We start from the raw sequence: 5,000 nt of genomic DNA, 5'->3' as shown, positions 1-5,000 counted from the left end.
GTTTTGTCTGTTAATCAAATGAATGAAAAACTCAATGACTCGCACACATGCTAGACTCCTTGGTCCGTGTTTCAAGACGGGTCCTGCGAGTGCCCGAAACTGAAACATCGCCGACAGATACGCGCACGGTCAGAGACTGTGCCGGCTGCGACGACAGCGGCGCCGCGCCCGCGTCCGCACATAGGCAGGAAACGGGCGACGACACGAACACTTGCGTCGGGCCTGACGCGCGCGAGGCGCGTGCGCGATTCTAGTCGAAAACTACCGTCCGACTACTGTCGGCCACGGTCGCGGTCGAACGGCTGACGTTGTTGAGACGCCGCCGCTCGGCTCCCGGACCGCGCTTAGACAGTGGAGTCGAACGGGTCGCGATGTATTTGTGTACTGAGAGAGAAGTGCACGCCGTCCGCGGACGTCGACACGCCCGACCCGTGCGCGCGCGCCGAAACGCGCGCGCATCGAGGCGCGGGCTAGTACGCCGCGGAATGACGATGAATCTCTCCGTTCGTTCATTCGAGTTTCGCAGGTTTACCCCTGAACGGTTTCACGTACTCTTGAACTCTCTCTTCAAAGTTCTTTTCAACTTTCCCTCACGGTACTTGTTCGCTATCGGTCTCGCGGTGATATTTAGCCTTAGATGGAGTTTACCACCCACTTAGGGCTGCACTCTCAAGCAACCCGACTCTTAGGAGTGTCCCTCTCGCAGACTCGCCCCGTCGCTACGGGCCTGGCACCCTCTGCGGGAAAACGGCCCCGTTCAAGACGAACTTGGACGGTAGCGGAGTCCGCGAGAAAGCGGAACCTCCCGAACACCACATCTCCCGCGACCGAGACGACCGCGGGATTCAGTGCTGGGCTCATCCCTGTTCGCTCGCAGCTACTAAGGGAATCCTGGTTAGTTTCTTTTCCTCCGCTTACTAATATGCTTAAATTCGGCGGGTGATCCTCCCTGATCTGAGGCCAACGATAAAAAGGTGTGAGGCAGACGCGATATCCGTCGGCGCAACGGGCGTACGCGACACGCTATTTTTACAAGCGCGTCGACGACGCCACGCGCCCTCCGGACGTCGAGTCCGCCTACATTATATGCGCTCGCACGAAAGCGGCGCGGCACCTTGCGAACAGCGTGGTGGTGGCGACACATAGATGTCGCGTTGCGCGAAATCAATCAATCGCACACCACCAAGCGGTTCTTCTGTTGTTGTTCGTTAACGACGGCATCGTTCCGTCCGTTTTAAGAACACACGTCACAATAATTTCGTACACACTACAATTGCACAAACACCGCACGCACACACTGGGCGCAACCGCTAGAGCAGCGGGCGCGCGCGTTTCGCTTCCTCTCGCGAGAGTAAGAGAAACTGAGCCGAACGCGACAACTTTCAACGACAGCGTCGAGACACGTCGACGCGCGCACCGGCGCCGACCGTCGCGCGATCGCCATGCGGGACCGGGACGATGCGAGCAAACACGCGCGACGCGTAAACGCGAACGTCGTTGTCGTCGTTGTCGTTGTCGTTGCGTAAAGACTCGACGCGCACCCGTGCCGCGGGAGACACGGTGCGGCGGGGAGAATTTATTTGTGCGACAAAAGTATCGTATAGACGTGGCTTAACACGGCCAATACGGATGACGAGTCGTAATCGAACATATATTCGAACGGATCGTTCGGCCGCTCGGCGGCCTAGCGAAACCGTCAATTGCACGCGCGACAGAGATGCGGCGCTACGACCGGAGTCGCAGCGATCGCCGCTCGTCACGCGAACAGTGTGGCTTTTTGTTTTTATGCAGCCGGCCCTCAGACAGGAGTGGTCCTGGATATTTCTCCACGGACCGCAATGTGCGTTCGAAATGTCGATGTTCAAATGTGTCCTGCAGTTCACACTATGACGCGCAGTTAACTGCGTTCTTCATCGACCCGCGAGCCAAGTGATCCACCGTTCAGGGTAATCGTTTTGTTTTTGTGTGTGTTTTTGTATGAGAAAATATAAAAGGTGCGAAAAAATTAAACAAAAAAATTTGAAAATAATACTTATCATTAACGTGTACGACAAATGAAAAGAAAGAAAATCTCTTTTATTTGCGTGGTTGTACACAAAAATTATAAAATATTATTTCAAAGTATCAATAGGCGATAGCGAACGCTAATCAAAGCGTGTCGCAACGCACACGTCGCGAATCGACGAGAGAGAGTCAACCGTCTCGGATTCGATTTTGATTCGTATCATTCACGTGTTTTTGTATTTTTTTCTTTTTTTGCGAGTCTTTGACAACAACAAAACAAAAAGAAAAAACCAACGTTAATGATCCTTCCGCAGGTTCCCCTACGGAAACCTTGTTACGACTTTTACTTCCTCTAAATGATCAAGTTTGGTCAACTTCCCAGCAACGCCGACGGCCGTGAGGCCACCGCGTGTCGGTCCGAAGACCTCACTAAATCATTCAATCGGTAGTAGCGACGGGCGGTGTGTACAAAGGGCAGGGACGTAATCAACGCGAGCTTATGACTCGCGCTTACTAGGAATTCCTCGTTTATGGGGGATAATTGCAAACCCCAATCCCCAGCACGAAGGAGTTTCAACGGGTTGCCCGGGCCTCTAGGCCAGGGAGAACATGTTGATTCCTTCAGTGTAGCGCGCGTGCGGCCCAGGACATCTAAGGGCATCACAGACCTGTTATTGCTCAATCTCGTGCGGCTCGAAGCCGCCGGTCCCTCTAAGAAGAATTTTAATACGTCGCCAGTGAGTTGCGCTCCCCGAGAGTCGCGCACACCTTGAATGACGACGCCTATTTAGCAGGCTAGAGTCTCGTTCGTTACCGGAATTAACCAGACAAATCGCTCCACCAACTAAGAACGGCCATGCACCACCACCCACCGAATCAAGAAAGAGCTGTTAATCTGTCAATCCTTCCGGTGTCCGGGCCTGGTGAGATTTCCCGTGTTGAGTCAAATTAAGCCGCAGGCTCCACTCCTGGTGGTGCCCTTCCGTCAATTCCTTTAAGTTTCAGCTTTGCAACCATACTCCCCCCGGAGTCCAAAATCTTTGGTTTCCCGGAAGCTGCCCGCCGAGCCATTGTAGTAACGTCGGCGGATCGCTAGATGACATATTTACGGTTAGAACTAGGGCGGTATCTAATCGCCTTCGAACCTCTAACTTTCGTTCTTGATTGATGAAAACACCTTTGGCAAATGCTTTCGCTGATGTTCGTCTTGCGACGATCCAAGAATTTCACCTCTAACGTCGCAATACGAATGCCCCCAGTTATCCCTATTAATCATTACCTCGGAGTTCTGAAAACCAACAAAATAGAACCGAGATCATATTCTATTATTCCATGCACGAAATATTCAAGCGGCATTTTGAGCCCGCTTTGAGCACTCTAATTTGTTCAAAGTAAAATTGTCGGCCCACCTCGACACTCACCGAAGAGCACCGCGATAGGATTTTGATATTGAACCGGCGTTTTACCGCCGGCTCACCGACGATATGCTCCGCAGACGTGTCAGTATCACCGCGGATGCGGTGCACCGACAGCGCGGCGCACAAATGCAACTACGAGCTTTTTAACCGCAACAATTTTAGTATACGCTATTGGAGCTGGAATTACCGCGGCTGCTGGCACCAGACTTGCCCTCCAATTGTTCCTCGTTAAAATATTTAAAGTGTACTCATTCCGATTACGAGGCCTCGTAAGAGTCCCGTATCGTTATTTTTCGTCACTACCTCCCCGTGCCGGGAGTGGGTAATTTGCGCGCCTGCTGCCTTCCTTGGATGTGGTAGCCGTTTCTCAGGCTCCCTCTCCGGAATCGAACCCTGATTCCCCGTTACCCGTGACAACCATGGTAGTCGCAGAAACTACCATCGAAAGTTGATAAGGCAGACATTTGAAAGATGCGTCGCCGGTACTGGACCGTGCGATCGGCAAAAGTTATCCAGATTCATCAAAATTAACGACTTCGGACGCATGGCCCTCCGCCGATTGGTTTTGATCTAATAAAAGCACTCATCCCATCACTGGTCAGAGTTCTGATTGCATGTATTAGCTCTAGAATTACCACAGTTATCCAAGTAACTGAGTAAGATCTAAGGAACCAAAACTGATATATTGAGCCATTCGCGGTATCGCCTTAATACGGCTTGCACTGAGACATGCATGGCTTAATCTTTGAGACAAGCATATAACTACTGGCAGGATCAACCAGGGAGCTGCTTACGCAAACGACACGCCTACACCGCGGTCACGCGGCTTCGGCGAGCCGCTGGCTCGGCGGCGTCGAGGGGCGCGCGCTTGCGCGCGCGCCTTCTCGACACGCGTGAACGTAACGCGTCGAATTTGCACGCGACGCGACGTTCGCGCTTCATATCGATAGACTAACTTTGACCGGTCTACGAGCGGCCGTCCCGTCACGATCTCGCAACGAGGTGATGTACAACGATGCTCGACCACTGTGAGGGACATAAAACTGCAACGAACACGACCCCGCGGGCGGGAATCGATGTTGTGACAATTTGAAAATTGAACATTCATCTAAACGCAACTTCTCAATTTTTATTCAATACGTTATTGTAAACATATTAAAACTCGGCTGGCAATTACATGCGCACACACACGCATGATTCGCACTAGATACGATCAACGCCCGGAGCTTGAGGGATAAATTCCAACACGACGCTGCGCACACCGTTTCGACGATGGGCGCGTGTGCGTCCTCTTTTATACATTCTTTCCATATACGGTCGCCGTGGCGACCGCGCACGTGTCGAACACGCTAGGCGCCCTGCGTTGAGGTGTGCCTAGAAGCGTATTCTTTTAACATCACAGATAACACCGGGGGAGACGGTCCCAAATCTTGGTCGATTGGTAACATCACCATACGGTCTGCGAACGCGGTGCTATAATATAATTTTATATTATATTATATAAAATATGAGGAGGAGTAGTATGTATATTCTTTGTTATTTTGTGTTGACACAAGAGAGATATATAAAATGTACTAT

The 5,000-nt window shown here is 51.7% G+C and overlaps 3 non-coding genes across 3 annotated transcripts in view; all 3 read right to left on the bottom strand.

Moving 5' to 3' along the window:
• LOC123719283 overlaps positions 1-963 on the bottom strand; it is a 3,947-nt gene extending 2,984 nt beyond the window's left edge. The window contains exon 1 of the ribosomal RNA XR_006755348.1: positions 1-963. This exon is cut by the window's left edge and continues 2,984 nt beyond it. This is a non-coding gene — a ribosomal RNA (large subunit ribosomal RNA).
• An 829-nt stretch (positions 964-1,792) lies between these two features.
• LOC123719284 lies at positions 1,793-1,949 on the bottom strand. Its single transcript, XR_006755349.1, has one exon. It is a non-coding gene; the product is annotated as a 5.8S ribosomal RNA (ribosomal RNA).
• A 352-nt stretch (positions 1,950-2,301) lies between these two features.
• LOC123719286 lies at positions 2,302-4,207 on the bottom strand. The gene has a single exon (XR_006755351.1). It is a non-coding gene; the product is annotated as a small subunit ribosomal RNA (ribosomal RNA).
• Between the last annotated feature and the right edge of the window lie 793 nt (positions 4,208-5,000).

The sequence above is a fragment of the Pieris brassicae genome, unplaced genomic scaffold (genome assembly GCF_905147105.1).
Source record: "Pieris brassicae unplaced genomic scaffold, ilPieBrab1.1, whole genome shotgun sequence".
Lineage (NCBI taxonomy): Eukaryota > Metazoa > Arthropoda > Insecta > Lepidoptera > Pieridae > Pieris > Pieris brassicae.
This window is presented reverse-complemented; position numbering and strand designations above follow the sequence as displayed.